The sequence below is a fragment of the Leptopilina heterotoma genome, unplaced genomic scaffold (genome assembly GCF_015476425.1).
Source record: "Leptopilina heterotoma isolate Lh14 unplaced genomic scaffold, ASM1547642v1 Lhet_120, whole genome shotgun sequence".
NCBI lineage: Eukaryota > Metazoa > Arthropoda > Insecta > Hymenoptera > Figitidae > Leptopilina > Leptopilina heterotoma.
In genome coordinates, this window is record NW_025110838.1 from 1,625,398 (window position 1) to 1,651,829 (window position 26,432).

The window sequence follows — 26,432 nt, forward strand, 5'->3', positions numbered from 1 at the left end:
GGAAGCAAAAAAATTTTTTGAAAAATTCGGGGTAAATCCGGTACACTCTTAGTTCCTTCGTTCTCGAAACGAAAGAAACCGACTAATTTCCCCCAAAATTTCAAGAAAAATACAGTCTTTCCTCTAAGAGGAAGCAAACAATTTTTTTTTTTTTTTTTGAAAAATTCGGGGTAAATCCGGTATAGTCTAAGTTCCTTCGTTCTCGAAACGAAAAGAACCGACAGATTTCCTCCGAAATTTAAAAAAAAAATACAATCTTTCCTCTAAGAGGAAGCAACACAATTTTTTTTCCGAAAAATTCGGGGTAAATCCGGTACACTCTCAGGTCCCTCGTTCTCAAAACAAAAGAAATCGAAAGAACGTGCCTAATGGCACGTTCTTTCGGTTTCCTTTCATTTTGAGAAAGGCAGCAAAAAAAAAAAAAAAAATTTTTTTTCGAAAAATTGCGGGCAAATCCGGTAGCACTATCGGTACCCTCGTTTCCCTCAAGTTGATTGGCCCGGCTTTTCTTTATTCCACACAAGAACGCAACACACTAGCAAAGCTCTATAGATAGTCCTTTACACGCTTGGTAGCTTGAGAGGTAATAATGATGATAAGATGAAGAAGCCAAGGCAAGCTACTTTTTTTTATCGGGTTAAAGAAAAAAAAAAATAGAGAAAAGAGAGGCACGAACGTGATCGCATGTCCGTCTCGGGGATCGGTTTTCCGATCGAGGCGGGAAATCTGCGATGGATCGCCCGTGGGAACGCTATATACATCTCCCCCCTTACCCCTCACCCATTGCTTCTTTCTTGCTTGAATATTTATCAGAGAGAAAGAGACTTGTATGGGGGAAAATAGGTAAAAGTACATTGCATCGGCAAGAGAGTTGCACAGTTTTACGAGCGAACGTAGGGTTTGAAATGGGTTTTTTGGGGTATTAGGGGCCCTGATCGCGTCAGCTATGTATATATATATATATATATATATATATATATATATATATATATAGACAGGCTCTCTCTTACTCTGAGCTTTGGAATCAGGAGTCATCTAACTTGTCGTTCGCGATCCAGTTTGCCGGCTCATTCCCCAGACATTTCTAGTATACAAACTTATATATATACAGGTTTAAAGGCAGGAAATGATAAATTCATTTTACTTCGAAACACATTGTGAATACAATCCATGACCTCATGTGTTGGGCATGGAAAATAAATTGTTCATTTTCACTTGTGAAAACAAAAGATATATTGTTTTGAAATTAAGATTTAGTTCCAAAAGCGCATAAATTATTTTCTTTTTGCTCTCTTTTTTTTCTTTTTTCTTCCTTTTCTTTTCTTCCTTCTTTTCTTCCTGTTCTTTCTACTTTCCCTTTTTTCCTATTTCTATTTTTATTTCCTATTCCTATTTTCTATTTAATTCTCTTTCTCTTTATTTCCATCCTTTTATTTATTTTATTTCTTCCTAATTTTTCCCCTTTTCTTTATTCCTTTTCTTTAATCCTTCTTCCATTATTTATTTTCTTCCTTTTTCTTTGTTTCTCCATTACTTTTTCTATTTTCTTTATTTTTTTCTCTTCTTTATTTTCATTGTTTTCTTTCTTTTTTCCTTGTCTTTGTATTTTTCATTTCTTTACTTTTTATGCTTTTTTCCATTTCATTATTTTCTTTTCTTGTTTTCCTTCTTTATTTCTCGATATTTTTTTGCTTTGTCTTTTCTTATTCTTTTTCTTTCTTATTGCCTTTTCTTTTCTTCTTTTTATTTTTTCCTTCTTTTAAGTATTTTTTACTTTACGTTTTTTCCTCATCTTCCTTTCCATTATTATTTCCCTTTTTTGGCTTCTGTTCTTCCGTTTCGTATTTCTCAATTTTTTATTTTCTCCTTTCTGAATTCTTTTCCCTTAATTTTTTTTCTTTTTTGCTCTCTTTCCTATTTTCCTTTCCTTTTCTTTCTTTTTTCATTTTTTTATTTTATTTTATTTCTTTTTACTTTTTCTCCCATTTTATAAATCTTTTCTCGTTTTCTTTCTTCGTCTTTTTTTCTCTTTTCTTATACTTTTCTGAATATTTTTCTCGCCTTTCTTTTTTCCTTCTTTTATTTATTTCTTTCTTTTTGTTTTTCCCTTCACTTTATTATTTCTTTCTTTGCCTTCTTTTCTTACGTTTCTTTATTATTTCTCCTTATTCTCCTTTCTTCTTCTTTTTGGCTCTCTTTTCTTTATTTTTACCCTTCCTTTTTATTTTTTCTTTTTTTTCTTTTTTTTCTTTTTCCTTTTCTTTCAATTTTTCTTTTTTTTCCATTTAATTATTTTTTTCTTGTTTTGCTTCTTTGCCTTCTTTTCTTTAATTTTTCTCCTTTTTCTTTTTTCTCCTCTTTGATTTTCTTTTCTTTTTTCAGTTATTTCATTTTATCGCTTTCACTTTTTCTCTTTCCTTTTTCACTTTCCTTCTTCTCTTCCTCTTTTTCATCTTTTTCTCTTTTGTTTTTCTGTTTTTGTTTTTTCTTCTTTTTTAATATACCCTGTAAAAATTTCATTCGTCTGCTGTTTGCATTTTTCTCTAAATTTAAAAAAAAAATTCTTTGTACGTTAAAGAAAAAAACTTTTTGGAATCTGAACGCTAAACGTCAGAGATATTGGAATTTTTCAAATAAAAATAAGTATAAATTTTAATAAGTGTTGCTTTGTCATGGAAAGCGGTTCTCAAATTTTTATCGCAGTAAATAAATAAATAGAGAAACATTGCTTAAAAATTTCAAAAATTTGATTTTTACTCTAAAAAGTAGTAAAAATAAAGAGAAAATTTTGAATTTTTTTGTCTTTTTTCAAAAATTTATCCCAATTTTAAAAATAATCTTTATGCAATAATTCGTTGAAGTAAATTCAAAAATTAAAAAGTAAAAACAGAGTTGAAAGTTAAAAATTTTTGTTGATGTCAAGTTTATTAAGTTTTTATTTATTTATTTTTTTTAATTAGAAAATTTTCTTTTTATTTACTGTCTTATTTAATAAAAAAAAAATTTTTTTAAAAATATTTTTCTATTAGAAAATTCCCATAATTTAAATTTTTTTATACCTCAAAATTTTTCGCAATTTAATCTTTTTCTTTTTAAAAATCTTTATCATTTTAATTTTCTTCTATTTAAAAAATACTCTGATTTTAATTGTTTTTCTATTTCAAAAAAGTTTAGTGTAATTTTTCAATCTTTAATCTTTTTCCCTGGAACTTTTTCTTTGAAACTTTTATGCCTCAATTTTATTCTTTTTCTATTTAGAAAAATTTAATTGTAACTTTTCTGTACTCAAAATTTTTATTTATCCATATTTTACACATTTTTTGCTTTTAACGTCAAAAAATTAATTATTCAAAATGGAACTTAGGGAACAACGTAAATTCTAGGAATTTGTCATTATTTTCTGTTAATTCTATCTCACTGGCAATAAATTATTTCGAACAATGTAGAAACTGTTTTTATTCGACTACTGAAAAATTTAATATTTTAATATTTAATATTTTCACAATAGATTTAATATTTAAAACTTTTAACATTTTTTTTTTAAATCGAAAAAATGGAATAAAAATAAAAACTAATGTATAATAAATAAATAAATATCTCATTTTCTATGCAAGTCATTTGTTTAACTAAACTTAATGTTGCATTAAATAAAGTTAAGTCGAAAACGTGATCTAATGACAAATTCTTTACGCTTAAATATAGAAGTTACTTTTCCCGCGCGAGTAATTAAATACCAAAAGGCTTATATAATTTTCTAATTAGATTCTTTAGACTATAATACGTGCGGCATTATTTTCTATATAGTCGTTAAAAGATCCCCATAAATGTTAAGAGTCTTTAAATTAAGATCTTCTGTCAAATAAAATTTTCGCGGTATCAAATTATATAATAATAATAATTATTATATTATAACCCATTTTGAAAATTCTTTGAACGCTATACTAAAATTCACGAAATTTTACACTTAAGAAATGACGAGATAATTGACACTAAAAATAATATCTCGATTTTACGAGTTTTATTATTATTATAATAAAAACTGAAAATGGTGATTCGAAATTAATTTATACGCTCTCAAAATTCTCATATATTATCAATTTTACTGAGTACTTGCCAATTTGGTTTGGAAAAAATGGGAAAAAATATAAAAGAAAATTAGAAGGATGGAGAAAGAAAAATATATTTCAATTAGTCGGGGAAAAATTTACTTTCGTTTGAAATATTTTTATTCTATTTTTTTGAATTTTATTGATGAACATTTTCTTGATAAAAATATTATTCATTGAAATATTATTGCTAAAAATATTATTGAAAGAAATATTACTGATAAAAAAATTTATTTTATTCATTTTTTATTAAAATAAATATTATTAATAAAAATGATGATTGAAATATTTCATAAAAAATTAATTTCCAAGTAAAATATCTATCACAGAGGGATTATATTTGTGACATCAACTGAAATAACTTTTTTTTTTTAAATACGAATTTCCCTAAAAACGAAAAATGACAAATATTTGAACGAGTCGACAATTTTTACGTGTCTTTTTCGGTTAAATAGATACAATCAATTAATTCAGGACCAGTGGATTTAAAAATAATTTATAATTTAGATAAATCTTTTGTGGAATTTCAATTTATATACATATAGTATAAAATTTGCCAGCAAAATATATTCTCTTTTAAAAGAGAGTAACGTGCAATGTCATAAAGATAATATTAACAGATTTTTTTTCTAGTGAAAATATTTTTCAATTTATTTTTTTTTTTTAGTGAAAAAAAAAACAAAATATTGAGATTGAAAAAAACTCTAAACTTCAAATGTTGTAATAAAATTTACTTTCTTTTGCAATATAATTTTATGTATTTCATTTTTACGATTTAGTGCTTTGAGAATTTACAGGGTTTTCTATAAAATAAATATTTTACTTGAAAAGTTCATTTTTTTTTCTCCATTCCCTCGAGTACATGGAGTATTTATAATAATTATCGCTTTTATCTCATTTTTCTTCATGAACATAAAAAAAGTCGTTTTTTGAAATAAGAAAATCTATATTTTATATAAAAATAGGTGAAAAAGAATTTTTTTATTTTCAAGAGGATTAAATTTCAAATCAAAAGTTTTTGATTTATAAAATAATTTTTTCTATACAATATTTCTAAACAGTTTTTTTCTATTTAAGCAATGTTTCTAGAAAATATTTCTAAAAAGTATTTCTAAAAAAATTTTGTAAACAATAACATTTGATTAAATATTTTAAAAAATAACTTTTAATTGAATATTCTTAACAAATATTTCTAAAAAATAGCTTTCAATTAAATTTTTAAAAAATACTGTCTTAAATATAATTCTAAAAAATATTTTTTAACTAATTTTTATAACAAATAACTTTTAATTAATATCTAAAATTTATTAAAGTAAATTTGAAATTGAATATTCTTTCTATCAAAAAAAAGGAGAGTAAATAAAAAAAATTTCTGAAAAAACATAAATTGAATACGGATGAAAAAATTTTTTTCCTCCTTGTGTTTTAAAAATTCATTAACTCTTTTCATCTGTTATACACTGGCATCTTGTCAGGTTCATAAAACTGTGCTTTCTGCTTGGTTCATAGCTATTAAAAACTGTTATATGAGGTATTTAAAAGAAAAAATTCTCAATAAAGTAAAATTGGAAAAAGTAACGCAAAAAAAATACCATCCAGTTATATTGTCGGATACAAAAAGTCATGAAACTTTCCTTAGGAATATCGATCGTAAAAAAAAGTCAAGTATTTTGAAATATAATTTTCAATCCCTGGCATGTTGGTGAATATTTTTTAATTAATTAATTTTCAAAAAGAAAACTATTAGAAGAATTTTCAATTAATTATTTTGCCCCAAAGAAAAATGAAAAACCAGAGTTTAAAGAAAATAAAGTATTCGAATAATTAAAATCATTTTGTGAAATTAAAATATGAGAATTTAAAATAAAAGAAAATTCAAATAAATTTTTCAACAATTCATCTTAATGAATGGAAAATTAGAAAATGAATTAAAGCCAAACGTGGAAAATTAAATTTGTAGAAAAATTTCAAGATAAATTTTTAATAATTTGTGTAATGATTTTTAGAAATTTAAAAGTATATTAAAGATTAAATTCGCATAAAGACTTCAAGTATAGTCGGAGATGAGTTTTCAACAATTCGTGTAATAATTTTCCAAAAAAATAAAAAAGGAAAAAAGAAAATTGTCTTAACTTTATTCTATAGTAAAATTTTAAAGTAAAGTCGTGGTAAATTTTCATCAGTTCATAATGAATAGAAAATTTAAAAATGAAGTAAAAGAAAGTAAAAAAAAAAATTAAAATAGGAAAATTTGACCTGAAGTCGAGTAGAGATAAATTTTCAACAAATTCTGTGATGATTTTTTCGAAATTAAAAAAAATTCAAGTACAGTCGAATCGAGATATATTTCCAACAATTTTTAGAAAAAAGAAAATTATTAAATTGAAATAAAAATTTCAAAGTCGAGATAATTTTTTTCAACAATTCGTGTAATGATTTTCAAAAGTTTTAAAAAAATGAAAACAGCAAAAAGAAAAAAAAGTGTCTTAACTCTATAAAGTTAAAAACTAGTAAGCAAGTCGAAGAAATGTAGGATATCGAATTGATATAATATATATAGCGTTACCCACTGCTCGATTCCTGTTATTAAAAGTTTCTCTGCACATTTCCCGTCTACTTGAAGCGGCAATGAAGCACACACACTTTCTTTGAGGTGGCCAATATTTATATAAATACAGTATCAGAGGAAATCTGTATTTTCTCGTATTATAATAATATTACTTTATTTTTTTTGTTATTATTTATTTTTTATTCATTTCATATCGCATCTGGCCCGAGTTTTCCCATGAGGAAACCTTGGTGTGCTCGTTAAAGTCGCAAAGCTCGTCAGGCCTCCAACCCTCAACTATATTAAATATTCAATTCGCTCGCGTCGCATCTCGTGCCTCTCTTTACTTCCCCTCAAAAAAAAAAGCGGCTCTTGTCTGCCATGTTTTGTAATGAGTGCAAAGTTTGCACGCTACTATATACATATATATGTTTGTAAATTTGTGTTTATGTTTATAAATGTACAACTTTGCATAAAAAAATTCATTTTTTTTTATAAATTTAAAATTAAAACTAAATCTGCTTATTTTTGTTTATAACTGGAGATTAAATAAGTCTACTTATTTTTGTTAGAAAATACAAATTTGAGTAAATTTATTTTATTTTGCAATAAAGGGGCCTTTGGTTTAATAATTATTTATTTATTATTTTTATTTACGAATTTAAATAAATTTATGTTTACTTACAAATTTAGAATATAATTTATTTTTATTCAAAAGTATGTAGATTCAAGCAAAATTATTTATTTTTACTTACAAATATAAATAGAATATTTATTATTATTAATAAATACATTATAATTAATGTACAATAAAATAAATTATTTATCAATTTGTTATAAATAAGGCCACTTTATTACAAAGAAATTGAAGAATGGTTGAACAAAAACGGTTGCTCTGAATTGAATAAATAAAAAAAAAAAAAAATAATTTATATAAATTAATATATTAATTTAAATTTTCTTTATAAAAATAAAAATTTAAATATAAATTTATATGAGAGGCCAATAAATAAAAATTAATTGTTAATTTGATTATTATGAATAATTATAATAAGAGGACAATTTTTACATATACAGGAAATCTGTATTTTTTCGTATAATAAATTTAATATTAATAATAAATAGAAGAAGTTATAAATATTTAAATATTTACATAAGCACATAAATTTATAAACAAATATATTGGCAATATATTTTACCTCTTTGTGCTACACGCGTAATTGTTAAACACTATAATAGAAAGAACCATATTTTAACCAACGCTGTCGTGGATCAATGTCGCTTGTCGATGTTTTTTGCTTTCCCGCGCTTCACGAAACAAAACGAGCTTATGACGTTCGTCAAAAAAAAAAAAAGATAAAATGTGTTTTTGACATACCAATCAGATATTGCAATTAGATTTTAGTGAGAATAAACAAAAAAGCACTTAATAGAATCTTTACAAAAAAATATACACTCTTATTAGCTTAAAGAAAAACAGATAGAGTCTTTTTTTTAAAACAGACAGAGTATTTTTTTTTAAACAAACAGGTAGTCTCTTTTTTGAAAAAATACAGGTAGAGTCTTTTTTTTTGAAAAAAATACATAGAATATAGTTTATGCAAAAAAAAAACAATAGAATGCTATACAGACTATTGAATGAAACTAAAATCCTAGAGAATGATACACAAAAATTATTTTCTTATTTTTCATTAGAAAATTTTGATTATTGCTGCAAAATTCAAAAATTGAGCTTTATAGTGACAATTTATTATATAATTTTTAAATTCTGTCAAGTGAAATTGTAAATTTTAATTAGAAATTAAAATTTTTAGGGCGAAAATTAGAGATTTATTTGTAAAAATTTTTAATTCTTGGTGCCTGGGGAATTTTTATAACTGCTTTATTCTAAATTTTGTAATTATTTACCTAATTTTCGTGACAAATTCGGAATTTCAAATAAGGTTTCAACATTTTTTAATTTTAATACAGTCTCATAAAGTCTCACTTTATAATAACAAATTTAAATGTATCTTAGGTATTTTTTATTTAATATAAATTATACTGAATTTCGTAATTATTCTACTAAATTTAAAATTAAGAAACTAAATTAAAAGCTTTCATAAGCTGCAAAATTTAAAACTAAGACATAAAATTTTCACTTTATGATTGAAAAAAGAATTTACAGTATAGAAAATTTCAATTTATTCTAGTCGTTTTTAATAATTGTAACTTTATTATTATTTTCATAATTAATAATTATTTTAATCAAAGTCTAATAATCATAAATTTTTATTTTCATTTAATTTGGTAAAATCCTAATATATGTTTTCATAGATTCCATTCAATTTTGTAAAATTTGACTACTTCTTCATAAATTCTATTCAATTTTGTAAAATTCGATCAAATTTTCGTAAATTCTACTCAATTTTTTTAAGTTCTTAAAAGTTTTGTCAAAATCCTATTGTGATCTATAAAGTTCAATACAATTTTGCTTAGTTTGAAATTTAAATGTTTTAAAATTTAAAGTTTTTCAAATAAATTGTAACAAACCATGTCCTAAAGGTTTAAAAATTGATGGTTTAAAATTTTTTATTGAAATGTTTCTTCTAGATTTACAAAGTTCGTTTTAGTTTTTAACAGATTCTATTGAATTTTCTTTTAAAATTTCATTAAATTGCATTCACTTTTTTCAATTTTCATTATTCTTTATGTTTGAAAAAGTCTGAATTTATAATTATTGATGAAATTTAAAAAAATAAAATTACAATTCTCTTATTTTCTTTAAAATAAAAGCACGATTTAAAATCTACAAGCATTAATTGTGAAACTTTAACATAAATTTGAATTTTTCTTGTCTAATTTGGAATTCTAACACTTAGTTATAAAAATGTATTTTTATTATTAAAAAAAAATGTCATAAAGTAAAACAAAAATTAGATGAACTTAATAAAATTATTAAAGTTAATAAAATTTAATAGAATTGTATAAAACTCAATAAACCTTAATTGAAATTCAATAAACCTTAATCTAAATTAAAAAAATTCTTTAAAAAAATAAAATTTAATAGAATACAATAAAGCTCAATAGAACGGAATAAAAAGCTTTAAAAATTTCAGTTAACTCAATATAACACAATAAAGATTAACAAAATTCAATGAAACTCAAATGAAAACAATTATGTTCAATAGAATACAATAAAGCTCAATAAAACATAATAGAATACAGTAAAGCTCAATAGTATACAATACTTACAATCAAAAGTCAATAAAATACAATAAATCTTAAATAGAACACAATAAAGCTCAATAGAATATAATAAAGCTCAATAGAATACAATAAAGCTCAATAGAAAACAATAGAATACAATAAAACCTCAATAGTATACAATAAAGCTCAATAGCATAAAATATAACTCAATAGAATACAATAAAGCTCAATAAAAAACAATCAAGCTCAATACATTTCAACAAAAACTGAATGAAACAATAGACAAATTTCAAAAAATAGAACTCTGCAAAGCTTTTAAAAATAGTTGACAAATAACAATAGATTACATAAAGAAAAGAATTTTTAGAATAGATTAGAATAAAATATTGCAGAAATCAAAAACAAAGTAGGAAAATATGGAAATTTTAGGTACAAATAGAATAATAATAATTTCAATAAAATAGAAGAACGAAATGAGAGTTGAGATATGACCCTTGATAATAATAATAATAATAAAAAATAATAATAATAGACAGAAAACTCGAATAATACTTTACACAAACAATAACATCCTCCAGTCAAAGCAGGGACCATGTGATTATGTCTGAGCTCGGAACCACGATTTTGCATGGAGCACATGTCTAACGTCGCTCTACTATTGACTCCGCACCCACAAAACTCATCCCTCATTCCGTTCACCATTCCACTTTCTTTACTCTCCTCTATCCACTCTTTTTCTCACCCTTTCTCTCTCTCTCTATACATATATATATATATGTCACACCATTTCTCTCTTTCTCTTCTTCTCACTATTTCATTAACACCATCATTAATTTTCATCACTTATGCAATGAGTATTTCGTCCCCACCATAAGCTCGTAATTCGTGCATTACTCGTTCGTTCGGTCTTCACTGCTAATTTAATTAATCGAGCGTAAAATTCACGCAACCGCATATTGTGTGTGTGTATATATATATATATTATATATATCTATATCTCTGTAGTATGTAGTTGAGCACTGTGCAAATTCGTATTTTCATATACGTAAGTGTATGTACACGTACACACTTCTGATGAGCAATATATATTATAAAATAATTAATTTACAAATAGATATATATGCTTCGTGCCTTGTGTATTTAAAAAAAAATTGTCTTTTATCAACAAAAAAAAAACATTCACTAAATCTGCGAAATGAAAGTAAAAAATAATTTTTTTACTGAATAATGTCACTGCGCAATAAACACTGCAAAAAAAAAAAAAAAAATGATGAGCAATAAAAAATGATCATTTATAATCACTGCTCGATTGCATGGCACTTATCATTCACGATTCACTATGTTAATAGCAATGATTGTTAGTACGTTTATTTATTTTTCTTTTATAAAACAAAACAAGTGAAAATACAATTTTAAAAAATTATCACTTTACTTCTGTATTGTAGGAAAAATTGTTTGATTATTCGCTATAACGAATTTTATTTACTACTGCTATTTTACTTCTCTATTTTTAATCTAATCTTCTATTTTTATCTGATTTGGAATCTAAATAACAATAAATAAAAATAAATAAAATTAAAAAAAAGGTAAAAATAAATTTCAAACTTTTTTTGGATTAAAAAAATACATAATAATAATAAACAATAATTAATATTAATAATAATATATAAGTAATGGATTAAAATTTTTCGTCTAAAGTTCGTTAAAAAAAAAAAAATTGACGATACATAAAAGTTGAAATTTACTACCTGTTTTTCTTTTAAATTTTGTCAATTTAAACAAAAAGCAATTTTTTTGATTTGCATTTACGCAGTTAACTGTACTAAAAGGAATTGGTTAATAAACTTAATTACTGAAATATCCTTTGGGAAATTGCAAATGTTGGCAACATTTAACTATTACTGGGCCGATCCCTCATTTTCCATCGCGAATATATTTAGTAATTTGATTTTAGTAATTAGTCAAGTATTTCGCGAATATATAATTCTGATTATCGCCTTAAAATTTATGTTTATAATGGTAATATTAATGATAATCGAAATAATGATTTAATAGTAATAATAATCATAAATGTTATAAATAAAAAAATTAGAATATAAATAAAAAATAAATAAAAAATAAATAAAAAATTTAAATAATGATAATAACAGCAACAATATTAATAATAAAGAAAATCTATTCAATGTTAATTTTAATTCCATATTTTTGCGCCTTTTTTATTATATGAAATTATTTCAAATCAAGATGATAATTATTATACAATAATTATAATACTAACGAAAATAATAATGAAAAATAGAATAAAAATAGTACTTTTAATTATAATTCCGTATTTCTACCGTCTTAAAAAAAAATTCAATAAATAAAATTTTATGCTTTTTATTCTAAAATTATTACAAATTAAAATAATAACAAAATATTAGAATGTTTTAGTACAAAAAACGTGGAAATAATAACAAAGTAGCAAAATTAAATAACAATAGTAATTTTTGTTACAATAAATCCGCATTTTCACTCGATTATTATAAAATTATATTAAATATTAATTATTAAAATAAAAAAAAATTATAATGATAATAATAACAATTGTGATAGTTATAATAAAACTGAAAATAATAGTAGTACTAATATTAGTAATAATAAATTATTTACTATTTTTTCAATTACAAAAAATAATTACATTTTGAGCAATATAAAAAAATACTAGGCAAAATAATCAAACAATTTTTTTGCTAACAACAGTAGAATGATATTACAACTTAGAAATTTTTTTCTTTTTTTCAAATAATTATTATCATTAATGGCATTATGACGTCACAGGTTGTTGAAAGCATATGTTCTAAATCTGTGACGTGATAATGGTTAAAATGCCCTTAATAAAAAAATTAAAACTCTATTGAATTATTAAATAATTCTAATTAAATGAAATTAAAAAATAGAAAATAATTATAAATTTAATAAATATAAAGAAAATATTTTTTCAAACATTTTTGTTTTTAAAAACAATTTATTTTTATTAAAAAAATAAAATAAAAAATATTATAAAATAAATGAAAAGTATTTTTAAGCTTAAATCATATAAAAGAGTAAATAAGAAATTGATTTGAATATAAATTCAACAAAATTGGCATGATTTTGTTATTAATTTTTTTTTTTTTTTTTGAAATTGAGATTGGCATTGAGAATGCTTGCAAGAAAAGTGTCACTATATACATATATATAGCAGTGACATTACCAGGTTTACTATACATTTATGACAGGGTAAGTCGTAAAAGCGTTGCTTTTTAGAAATGACAATATTTCAGATGTAATCTCCTCATGTGAATTTCAAGAAGACATTTTTACAACGATTTTTCTGTCCACAATTTATATATATAGGACTATATAATACATTAAAATTGAATTAAATATTATTGGAAAATAGGAAATTCGATTTTCCTCTTTGAAATTATTTAATTTACTTAAAGTTTCCCTTTTTGCTGAAAAAAGAAAAATGAAAAAAATAGAAAAAAATGTTCCTTTGTATATTATTCTTCACATATCAAATTAACAGATTTTAATTATCATGGAATGTTTTTTAAAAATTTAATTCACTCTCATACAACGAATGAAATATAATTAAATTTGTACAATTAAATTTTACTGTGCTCGTAAAATAAAGTTTATTATAATTGTAAAATTAAGGTTAATTATATTTACAATTAACAATGAATATAGTTTAAAATTAAAATTAATTATACCTAGAATGAAAATTATGTTTATAAATTGCTGTTAATAATGTCTAAATTAAGTAATTAACTATATTATATTTTCATGGGTAAATTTTTATTTTATTATTAAAGTTGCTCGTAATCAACAGAGGAATATCGAATTAATTATTAACTAATTAAAATATTAAATTTTTTGAAAATATGATTTTTCATTCTTCTTTTTTTTGATATGAAAAAAATATATGTGCTGCAAATAAACAGCAAAAAATTACTAAAAAGCGATCATTTTAATGTGAAAATGAAAAAAATAAAAATAAAGAAATAACTCTTCGAATTGAGAATTCAATTTTCATATCGCAGATTTAATGAACTATGAGTAATTTGTTAACAAACACGATCATGCACAGAACTAATTATGCCACGAGGTGCACTTTGATGAACCAAATCATTTATCCCATAATATTAATTAATTAATGAATTAATTAATCATTTTTGATTATTATTTAATTATTACACATTGTTATTAGATTTACTTCAGTCGATGTGAATTTTAATATAATTAACTAATTTTATTTTTATCTTATACTATATAATTATGATAATATACTAAATTTGTTAATTTATTAATATATAATTTATTTGTATAATTATTTAAAATTTAATAACATCCATATAATTTGCAATTCAAGTACACAAAAATTTTTATACTATAATTATTATATAACTTTTTAAAAAATTTTTGAAAACTAAAACTACGAATAATTGTTAATAATAATTAATAATTGCTAATAATAGTAAAGTATTTGAATACTTCTGGGAAAATTTGAAATATATTAAAATTTTTATTTTGAATAAACTTAAAAATTAATTTTTTTCCTGTCAAAAATATTTTTAATAAATTAAAAATAGTTAAAGTTATGAGTAATATAATTTAGAAAACAATTATTTCAGTTTTTATTTTTTTTTTTTTGTCACAACTATTAATATTATTTATTCAATTTATTAATTTGTTTATTTATGAATTAATAAATTATAAATTATACAATAAATTATGCAATAAATTGTGTAATAAATTACATATTATATTATTAATATAGTAATATTATAAAATATAATTTTAGTCTTTCAAAAAATTTACAGATTGAAAATTCCAATGTCTTTTGAATGAAATAAAAATTAAATTCTAAAATTGAAAAACAATTTTTTTTAAGAAAAAGACTTTTTCCTATTTTGGAAAAATAAGAAAATGATTCGAATTTCCCTTGTGTGTATAAAGAACTTAAAAAGTTAGAACATTTTTGGTTCTCCAAAGCACTTTTCCCTTGTGGCATAAAATTTTGCAATTGCTTTTTATCAGGCGTGTGAATTTGTCACACATCTATATGTATATATAGTATATATATAGATTAACAACGCGTATATTAAAATTTCTTTTTAGAATCAAACACAATTAAACATTTGGCATAGCGGACCGAGTGTCGAGCAATTATCACATTGACTTCCGGTTTCCCAGTTCTGGTACTCGCATTGTGACAACATTATGTACATATATATACGTATAAAATGTATATATAGTATATATAATGGCAAAATGCATATAACCTTCATTAAAACAGGAAAGAGGTCCTACGGGAGTGCACTTCTAGTTCTTTGTTGATAAAAGCTCTTTTACTGTTAAAAAAACTAATTTGAAAATAAAATTTATCGAAATAAAAATTTTTTTACACCTTTTCTGTATGTGAAAAGTGATGATAATACTTGAATAATAAAAATAAATGTTACATGTTATAAATTATATATTTGGTTATAAATTATTTATTTATTTTATTTTTGTGATAAAAGCCAAATGGAAAAAGCAATAATAGAGCTGATAATAATTATATTATTAATTAATTAATTAATTAATTAAATCAGTTAATTATTATTAATCATATAATAATTATATAATAATTAATAATTATATTATATTAGATAATTATAATTATAAATTACATACTTGATATAAAGCTTACGTTAAAATTCTTTGGAATTTTTTTCGAATACTTTTCGAATTATTTTCCTCTACTTTTAATAGGTGCACTTCCTGATAGGATTATTTTCTAAGGAAAGAAAAAGATTACTAAAATTTTTATACAAAATGTATTTTACAATTAAGAGAAAAAATTGAAAAAAAAGTTTTTGATAAAATAGTACATTCCATTTAAGAGAAAATTTTATATTTTTCTAAATTTTCATATAACTTTTGTATTTAAATTCAAAATATTTGAAACATTTTGCAAAACACAATTTTTTTGTCTTTGAAAGACGTATTGTATTGTTAAACATGCATTTTATTGGTTAATTCGAATATTTCAAATTTTAATACTAAAAAAATATCTATAAATTTTTAGTGAAATTTAACAGTTTTTTTTTTGATAAATAAAAATTGAAATGAAATGAAATTAAAATGAAAATTGCATCTTTCTTTTAGTCACATTTATCTCTAAATTGTGAAATATAATATTTTGTTTATAAAATTTTGGTAATTTTCTTTCGTTATTATAGCTTTTATTTTAAAATTCCACTGATAGAGGGTAACATTAAATTTTTATCGAAACAATTTTCCCTGTATTGATGATGAAATAACTGGAGAAAATGGATATTTTGGTATTTTTTTTCTATATCTACTCTTGTCATTTGATGGATTTATTTTTTAAATTTATTCTTCTGATAGTTAAATAATCAATTTTGAACCAGTGAAATCCAATTAATTTGAGCTAAATGAAAGTAATGAAGTTAACTATCAGCGATTTATGATGTGACACATCAAAAATGTCTAAAACAGATATTAAGTGATATATTTTCAACCGTACATCATTATAACGTTGATAGAATTTTAATTAATTGTGTATTATTTATATATTAAAAAAGGAATAGAGACCAAATTTGAAAAATTAATATTTCATCTTTTTTAAAACAGGGAATTTCAGATTTTTTAATTTTAGAGTTTAGAATTTTTTTTACTAAACAGCAATAAGTACCTAGTTTTTTTTCAGTCAGAGAAAGTTCTCTATTTTTGAAAGTAAAAATTCCTATGTGATACAAAGTAGTTTTTATGAATAAAAAGTAATTTTATTATTAAAAAAATAGTTTTTATGAGAAACATGTTATTTTATTATTGTAAAATTACTTTTTATGATTAAAATCAGATTTTAAGACTGTAAACAAATTTTATTATTGAAAAAGTACTTTATTTTTAAAGAGTAAATTTTGTGACTAAAAAGTAATTTCCTTGACTAAGAAGTAATTTAATTATTAAAAAAAGTAATTTCTTTGACTAAGAAGTAATTTAAATTATTAAAAAAATTCATTTTTATCACAAAAATGTAATTTTATTATTAAAAAAATTATTTCAATGGCTGAAAAGTCTGCTTTATAACTAAAAAGTAATTTTATGATAAAAAATGGTTTTTATTTATTAAAAATTTATTTCTACTTTGAAAATTAAATTTTTTTATTACTAAAAATTAGTCGTTTCGACTAGAATGTAATTTTATTATTGAAATAGTATCATTACAAAGTAGTTTTATGACTAAAAAGTAATTTTTTATGACGAATATGTTATTTTACTATTCACAAAAAATTTTTTGATGATTAAACAGAAATTTTTTTATTAAGAAAGTACTTTATTATTATTATTATTATTATTTTCATTATTAGTAGAAAGTGGTTTTTATGATTAATAAGAAGTAATTTTAATATTGAAAATCTTTTTTTAAAGAACTCTTGTGAACATTAGAAGTAACTTTTCTAATTTTTTATTTTTCTATTTTTCTAACTTTTCCTAATTAATATCTAGTATATTTGTATATTAATATATTTTCTATATTAAATTAATAATAATCTATTCTTAAAAATACCTTTTTTTACTGAAAGTATTATTTTTTCAAAACGTGCTTTTAAAATTTTAAATATAACTTTTTCAGTCTTAAAAAAATACTTTTTCTACTTAAAAAAAAATATGAAATTACTCTCAATTAAGAAACGTGGAATAAAAAATTTTTACACTTGTTTTACGTCAATTTGGCAAAAAATTCTCATCTTAAAAATATACCCGAAAAAAATTCACAAAAGAAAATATTCATTTTCTCCGAGTCAAAAATCAATTCAAAGGAAAAGATAATTTCGTTTCCCTTTTTTTTTTTATTTTTTTTCGAATGTGAGAATCAACAAAATTTTTTTTTTGCTCCTTTTTTCATCATTCTCTCTTTCTGTCCTCATCATCTCCTTGAAAGCTAGTTCTGTCTAGTCGTCGTCCTCGTCTTCTTCTTCGTCACTGTTCACGGTGGCCAAAAAGATCGGAAATACCTTATTTACAATCTATCAAGCCAAATCCCGTATTTCCGGTGGAGTCGATAGCTGAGTGACGCTTCCATGCCAGCCACAGGCGAGTCCTCATTTCCCAAATTCTCCGAGCTTCGACTTTCTGCGTTCGACACGTACTTACTCCGGGGAAACTTGATTAATAGCATAATTGATTTTGTCCCTTGACATTTTCTCCCCCCTTTTCAAAAAAAAAAAAAAAAAATAGATAAAGGGAGGGGAAAAATAAAGTGGGAGGATGTATCTTCTTCCTTCGAATGACGTACATTCCACGTGAGAACTGGTATAGTATTCACAAGACGAATCACTCTCTCACTTCATTTTAAAGTGAAAATTCTTAACATTCTTGTTAAAAAGGAAAATTCCAATTTTATGGAAATTATTTTCTTTTCCTTTTTTTTTTTTTGTTGAAAATATATTTTAAGAATTTATTTCTAATATATTGAGAAGAGAAATTTTTGTGAAATTAGTTTTGAGGTAATGTGTTGAAAAATCTCCAAGAAGTTTAATAGAAGTTAAAATAATGTTAAAATGAATTTCATTTTTAATTTTTTATCTTTGAGAAAAAAAATTTTTTGTACTATTTTTTATTATTTTTTAAAATATTTTTTAATTATTTTTTTTACTATTTTTTATTACTATTTTTTACTACTTCTACTATTCTACTATATTCTACTTATTTACTATTTTTTCTCTTTTTTTACTACTTTTTAAATTATTTTTAGGGGAATGTAGTCAAGGTTGGCCTACTGTCTAGGTAGGCCACTCGCGTTTTTTTGTCAAGTTCACTAGCGCCACCTACGCGCATTTTTGTCGAAGCTTGTCTTAGTGAAACCTAACTTTTTGTTCAATTACATTTTCGGAAAATCGAAAATTGTGTTTTCTGTGACGTCGGTACAAAAAAAGCTCAAAAAAAGTTTTGTGCATAATGTGAAAAACCATTAATAAAAGATAAAAAACAAATTGAATCGTCAAGGCAAGTATGCAGAAAATTTGTGGGACTCATGGTTGAAAGGAAAACAAAGTAAAAAATCGAATCCCGAAACGTATTTCTTTATGGTTACAACAATTCGGTAATGTTACTTACTGTCAAGGTCGGCCACTATGTGTTTAAAATGCGCAAAGTTGAGGACGAGCTACTTCATTTGCAAAAACTGCAATTCTGTATAACTCATAATATAATTGATCATCTTATTAATATTTTTATTTAATTTTATTAATATTTTAGTGCAAAAATTTTTTTTATTTATATTTATTTTTTTATATTGTTTATTGTTATTATTTTGTTATTTCATTAAGTTACAAACTGTAAACAATAAAGAATCAATTTTCCGTAACTCTAAACATGTCATTTTATTTTTTAACGATTAATGCCCTTTGAATTTTAAACATGGCCGACCTTGACTGTAATGGCCAACCTGGACTACAAATTTTTTTTTTTTTAAATCTTTATAACTTTTTCATTTTTAAACCTGTCAATTTACTTTGTACAGAAAAAATGTTCCTATTAAACAGGACTTTCCAACCATATACTTCAATTGTCCAAATTCATTTTTAAAAAAAAGTTATAAACAAAAGTCAAAAAGGTGGCCGACCTAGACTATGTTCCCCTACTATTTTTTTTAACTATTTAATTTAACTTTTTTTTTTTCATTTTTTGACTTCTTTTTTATTTTTTGTGTTACCATCTCAAAAGTTGGACACGTGAGTCATTCAATTGAATTAAGAATACAATTTTCCCCCATCGGACAATTGAAATTCAAAATTTCAAAAAAAAAAAAAATAGGCGAAGTCGGAGACAATGGGAAATGAAAATTCGCTGAGCTAAGCTTAGTTAGAGGCTAAGCTCGCATTTGTCCTGCACACACTCGAGCTTCGATTTCTTTACTGAATGCTAACAAGAAAATAAAAAAAGAAAAAAAAAATTGTGAAATAAATATATGTGGCAAAAAAAGAGTCGCTAGCTCCGGTGTTTCTGGTGATAAAAAATATTTTTCATTCTGAAAATCACTGCAAACAGTGCAAGTACAATATATACGACTATATAAAATATCTCGCACCTTGTCAATCATTTGGCAGACTGGAATTAGCTGTCAGGGTTGACAATGACATGCACTGCTTTTCAGAGGCCAGATATACCCGTATTTTATTATTTTAATATTTTTGATCGATGTTTGTATATTTAATATTTTATACAATTATATAAGTATTTTTTTTTAAATTTAAATACAAAATATCAAATTTTTTTTTTGTATTTGTATTTTGTATTACTACAAAATTCGTTGTATTTAAGGCGACGAATTTCAAGCTAAAGAAGCACTTGTCTATCGGAATAATTGGTAAAATGTTCCATTGTAGAATAATTACTGTAAGTCTGTAAATAATTAGAAATAGAATAATTAATACGATTTAATTGTATTTATTAATAATTATATATTTGTAAATTGTATAAATAATAATTATGAGTAATTTTATTACAGATATTTCTACATCGTTGAATTTTTAACATTTCTTATTTAGAAAATAAAAAGTTTTTATAGTCTTTTTATTAGACAAAAAATTTTTATTTTCAATTTTTGAAAATTAGTTGACTTCCAAAATTATAAAATGTAAACCTAATTTTTTCATGTTTACGTTAACGAAATGGGGAAAAATTCTGAGAATTTTATTAATTTAATTTTGTTTCAAACTTTTTTAGCTTAATTATTAAATATTTGTTTGTTAAAATTTATTTAATAGAGTGAAAAATTTGTAATTAGTTTTGTTTCAATTTGCTAAATTAATTTCTTTAATTTATTTTGAAAGTGGAAGAATTTATCGGTGTAACTATATTTTTCAGAGTAAAATTTTATTTTGTTAATTTATTAATAATTTATAATTTAAAAATACTCTACTAATTCGAAGAAAATTATACACGTTGTATATAAATATAATTAGTCATAAGTTGTATTTTCAGGAATATTTTCATGAAATTTGCACTATTATAAATTATAATATATTTACTGGTCTAAAAATTAAAAATATTTATACTCAAAGTATTTAAGTGAAATATATCAAATATTCAAGTTTGAAATATTTAAATTATTTATTCAAATTAAATATTCAAATTAAATATTTGGAATTGAAATATTTTTAATTTATAATTTATATATTTAACTTTAAAATATTAAAATTGAATATTTGATGTTAAAATATTTACATTGAACATTAAAAATACAGTTTTCTTGAAAGTATCAATTTGATACTAAATTGGATCAAATTAATGACAAAAATTTGGATCAATTTTTTATTTAATCTATATTTTTTGTATCAATTCGTTGCAATTTGATAATTTTAAGTTAACAGTGTTAATTTAAAATATTCAAATTAAATATTTAAATTAAATATTAAAATTAAATATTCAAAGTAAATATTAAAATTAAATATTCAAATTAAATATTCAAATTAAATATTTAAATTTAATGTTTATATTAAGCATGTGAATTGAAAGAATTTGACTTAAAAATTATTGTGAGATAAATTTTATTTTATACGGAGAAAATTGTCAATTTCTCTCATTGTTTATTTAACGAACAGTGATAAAATAATCCCATTATTCTGAAATATTAATGAAAGAAAAAATTTAATTTATAACTTAATTTCTGCTTTATAATTTAATTTATGCAATTATATATTACATGACGATTATAATAATTAAATTTCTGTAATTATATACCTATAAGAATTAAAATAATTAAATTTCTCTAATTATACAAAAATTACAATAATTAAATTTCTCTACTCATGTAACAATTAGATAATAATTAATTTTTTAAAAATATTTTTTTCTTAATAGGTTTTACAAAAGAATTTTGATAGCTTATACTCTTTTTTTAAATTTTAATATTTGATTTTTAAATTACATGACAACATTTAACACTTGACAAGATTCAATTTCGGAATTTTTGAAAGCAGAAATTTTATTGAGATGATTTTTATTTTTTTTTTTAAATTAAAAAATGTTTCTACTTTTTAAATTCAAGCGAGAGTCGTGAATTTTTGTTTTGGTTTTATTTTTAAAAAGGTGAACAATGCCAAGTGATCACCGAAGTGTAAAAGCATGACGCCTATCGCTCGACACTTGCTAAAGTGACTGAGCATTGAAAACACTAAGCAAGAGGTCTAAGCACACACCTTGTTCACCTGTTGCGTCCGCCGCGAATGTAACATCGAGTTTTCTTCCTTAGATTCATGGTTCTTTGTTATACACACATATATAAAATATATATATTATACACAGAAACAGTGTATATATATATACAAAAATTTTATATATAGATATAGTTGGTGTGTATATATAAATAGAAATTTTATATACAGAAAAAGAGTGCCGAATTTTTCTCCCTGGTTTACAATTTTGTTTCTTTTTTTCACTTTTCCTTCTTCTTTTCTCATCTTTTTTACATCACGCCTCTTTTTATTATTGGTACATATTTGCGCGCAATCGCGATTCAAGTCTCCTTATTCTTTCCGTTCTTTCTTTTTCTTCTTTCGCGATACTTGTTTTTTTTTCTCTCGAGAAAAAGGGATATATACACGAAGAAAATGTTGAGCCGGAAAAATGCTACATCACTTCCACTCTATGGTTTGTTGGCTTTTTCACTTTCTTTGATGAATATCAAACTCTCTCTTTCTTGAGCCAAAAGAACAACATAATATCATTTTTTACCTCAAATTTTAATTTTTCAATTATTTTTCTTATCTCTTCAACAATTGAGTTACGGAAAAATTAGCTGAAATTACATCTCCGCTATTTAACAACCAAGAAAGTTGTAACAATTTTTTTTTGTAACAAAATTAATACATAATTTTGTTAATAAAAAATCTTTTTCTCCAGAGAGAAAATTTTAGATCTTAAAATTTTATCTATCATTATAGATAAAATAATTTTAGATATTTTATTTTATTATTAAAATTTCGTAACAAAATATTTCTTTTCCAAAGAGGATATCAATATTTATTTTCAATTTTATCATTAGATTATAAAAAAATAGAATGATTCCATTTATTTTAATATTTTAGTAGTTTATTATATTGTAAAATCAAAGAGTATTTGAGAATAATAATAATAAATGAAATAAATGAAGGAAAAATAAAATAAAAGTTTTAAGCAAATTTATTAAGAAAGAAAGAGAGTAAACACCGAATGATTTTCAACATGCAAAATGACAATATAATTGCAAACCAAAATTCAAACAATCGCCTCATAATGACGCACAAAAACGATTTTATAAACGTGAAAATCCGTCTTTTGTTTTTCCATTCGATACATAAATCGTGTGAGAACATCCTCGCTTGGCATTGTTTCAAAACTCTTCAATTATTATTAAAGCATGCGGATGACCTCGCTGACAAAATATTTCCACAATATACAACTGATGACTTTTATATTTATCAAATTAACGATTATTGAAATATTTTGTTATTGAATATTTAAATATTTAATATTTAACGTAATTTTATTTAATATAATACATTTATATAAGGTTTAATACCAAATATTTTGTATATTAAAAAATAACAATGTAATAATTATTATTATTATTAACTTTTTTCGAAGTACTTATAGTTATAATATTTCAATAATATACTCTCCTAATTTCAATTAGTAAAGTTTACTAATAAATTAGTGGAAATTACTATTCAGTAAAATTCGATATTAGTAAAATTCAATACAAAAGTTAAAAGTCAGTAACTAATTCAAAATTAGTAAAGATTTTTACTAATTTAATTTTAGAGAGTAATTCGTAAATATTTATATTAAAATACTTTGATAATTATATTCATCTTCTATTATTAATAGTCCTTGAAAGCATTCCAAATTTAATAGTCAATTAATATAGTTACTTTGACTTTATAATATTTTTTTTCTAATAATTTTGTAGCCAATGATTTAAAATGTAGACAAGTGAATTTTTCGCTTAAAAGGAAGAATTTTTTTTTTCGTTTCTTTTCAAAAATAGAAATTAATTAGTAAATAAAAAGAGGTAGTAATCAGTATCGACACAACTTCGAGCGTATGCAAGACAAATGCTTCTTTATTCGGATGCGCTCTTACTTGTGTGCCCCTCAACGCACCGCTGATGCAAGATAGCGCAGTGCGTCTGAGCTTGGGCACTCATGTAAGACCACGTTCCGAAAATTTCAGATGAAGCATTAATCTCTGAAAAAAATAATACCTTTAATGTGTTGTAGTTAGAATTTTTTTTTTATAAATGTATCTGTAAACGTCGCAATGAAAAAATTTTTCTTTTACATTCGATATACGTGTCTCGCACATCTTCTCTTTAAAGAGAAAAAAGAAGCGATTTGAACTTTAAATTAATGGTAAATTAAAGAAAATTTACTTGCTTTTTCGAATATTTTTTTTTCATATTTGGAAATATTTATTGAAATGGAATTTCGCTTATTTGAAAATCAGTTATTTTAATAAATATATTTAATTTTCTGATTTTTTTAAATGGAATTTTCGCTTGAAATTTTTTATTTCACTATTGAATTGAAATTTTCAATTCTTATTTCATTATTCAATTGAAATTTTTAATTTTTCTTTAAGTTATCAATTTTTATTATCAATAAAAATTTTTTATTGGATTTTTCAAATTAAATTTTTCAATTTTTTTTTAATTTTTCCACTGAAATTTTTAATTTTTATTAGATTTTTTAAATGAAATTTTTCAATTTTTCCTAATTTTTCCATTGGAATTTCTAATTTTTATTATATTTTTCTATTTAAATTTCCAATTTTCCTTTAAGTTTTCAATTAAAATTATAAATTACAATATTTTATTGAATATTTCAATTTAATTTATCAATTTTTCTTAATTTTTTAGTTGGAATTTTCATTTTTTATTTCATTTCTCAATTAAAATTTTCAAATAAAATTTTTTATGTCATTCTTCAATTAAGATCTTAAAGTTTAATTTAATTTGTCAATTGAAATTTTGAGTCAAAATTTTTTAATAAATTTTTAAATTAAAATTATGAATTAAAATTTTTTAGTAAGTTTTTAAATTAAAATTAAAATTGTAATGTATATTTTTGTATATTTCTAATTATTGGTGGATTTTTTAATTAAAATTTTTTATTTGATTCTTCAATTGAGATCTTAAATTTTTATTCCATTTTTCAATTGAAACTGTAATTGAAATTTACAATTTTAAGTTTTTATTTCATTTATCAATTTAAATTTTGACTTGGAATTTTTTATTCAATTTAAATATATTTTTTAAATTATTATTACAACTTTCAATTTAAATTTTCGATTCCAATTTCATTTTTGAATTGAAATTTCCAATTTCAATTTTTTTTTATTCCACTTTTCAATTGAAATTTTCAATTCTTATTTTATTATTCAATTCAAATTTTCAATTTTTCTTTAAGTTTTCAACTTAAATTATAAATTGAAATTTGTTATTGAATTTTCCAATTAAAATTTTCAATTTTTCTTAATTTTTTAGTTGAAATTTTCAATTTTTAGTGAATTTTTCAATTAAAATTTTTTATTTGATTCTTCAATTGAGATCTTAAATTTTTATTTCATTTTTCAATTGAAAGTGTAATTGAAATTTATAATTTCAAGTTTTAATTTCATTTATCAATTGGAATTTTGAAATGGAATTTTTTAATTTTTATTATAATTTTCAATTCTTATTATATTTTTGGATTGAGATTTGTAATTTCCAATTTTTACTTAATTTTTCTATTGAAATTTTCAATTTTTCTTTTATTTTCAAACTCGAATTTTTAATTTCTATTTTTTATTTAATTTTCCAATCGAAATTTTCAGTCTTAATTTTCGATTTTAATTTCTCAAATCAACTTTCAATTTAAATCTTTTCTTTTATTTTTTAAATAAAATTGTAAATTGAGTTTTTCAATTGAATTTGTTTATTATAAAAGTTTTTAACTAAAATTTTTTACTGAATTTTTTCATTGTAAGATTCAGTAAATAAAAAAAACAGATTTTTTCTGTAATTTAATTATTGTCATAAAAGAGAAAAAATGTTAATAAAAATTGAAGTTTCAAATTTCGGTTCAAGAGAAAGAAAATTCAAGAAAATTCGAAAATAATTGATAATTGAAATCGATTTAGGCAAATTATTTTAATTTCGTATTAATCAGATAATTAATAATCTACAAAATTATAAATAAAAAATTATTCAAGTTTGAAATGAAAATTAAAATATAAACCGAAGATGCGCCAGTACGAATCGAATTTGCGACTCATCCCTTGAATTTGGTTCTTTGCTCATACTCGTTTTTTCATGATCGCGAGCTTTTTTTGCAAAAGAGATCAATAATTTTAAACAAATCACAAATTTTCCTATAACACTAAATTTTTAAAATTGTTTTAAATTTTATTTAATCTTTACTTAAATTATATTTACACTTTATTTTAATTATATTTATATTTTATATTATCAATAATCTATCTAATTCAATAGTTTTTATTTATCTACTTATTCGATACATTAA

The 26,432-nt window shown here is 22.3% G+C and overlaps 1 protein-coding gene and 1 long non-coding RNA gene across 4 annotated transcripts in view; one reads left to right on the forward strand and one right to left on the reverse strand.

Annotated features, from left to right (window-relative positions):
• LOC122510668 (neuronal acetylcholine receptor subunit alpha-7) overlaps positions 1-26,432 on the forward strand; it is a 344,417-nt gene that overhangs the window by 166,850 nt on the left and 151,135 nt on the right. The window lies entirely within an intron of this gene.
• Positions 1-26,432, reverse strand: part of LOC122510687 — a 100,682-nt gene that overhangs the window by 21,808 nt on the left and 52,442 nt on the right. The gene's annotated exons all lie outside the window — the stretch shown is intronic.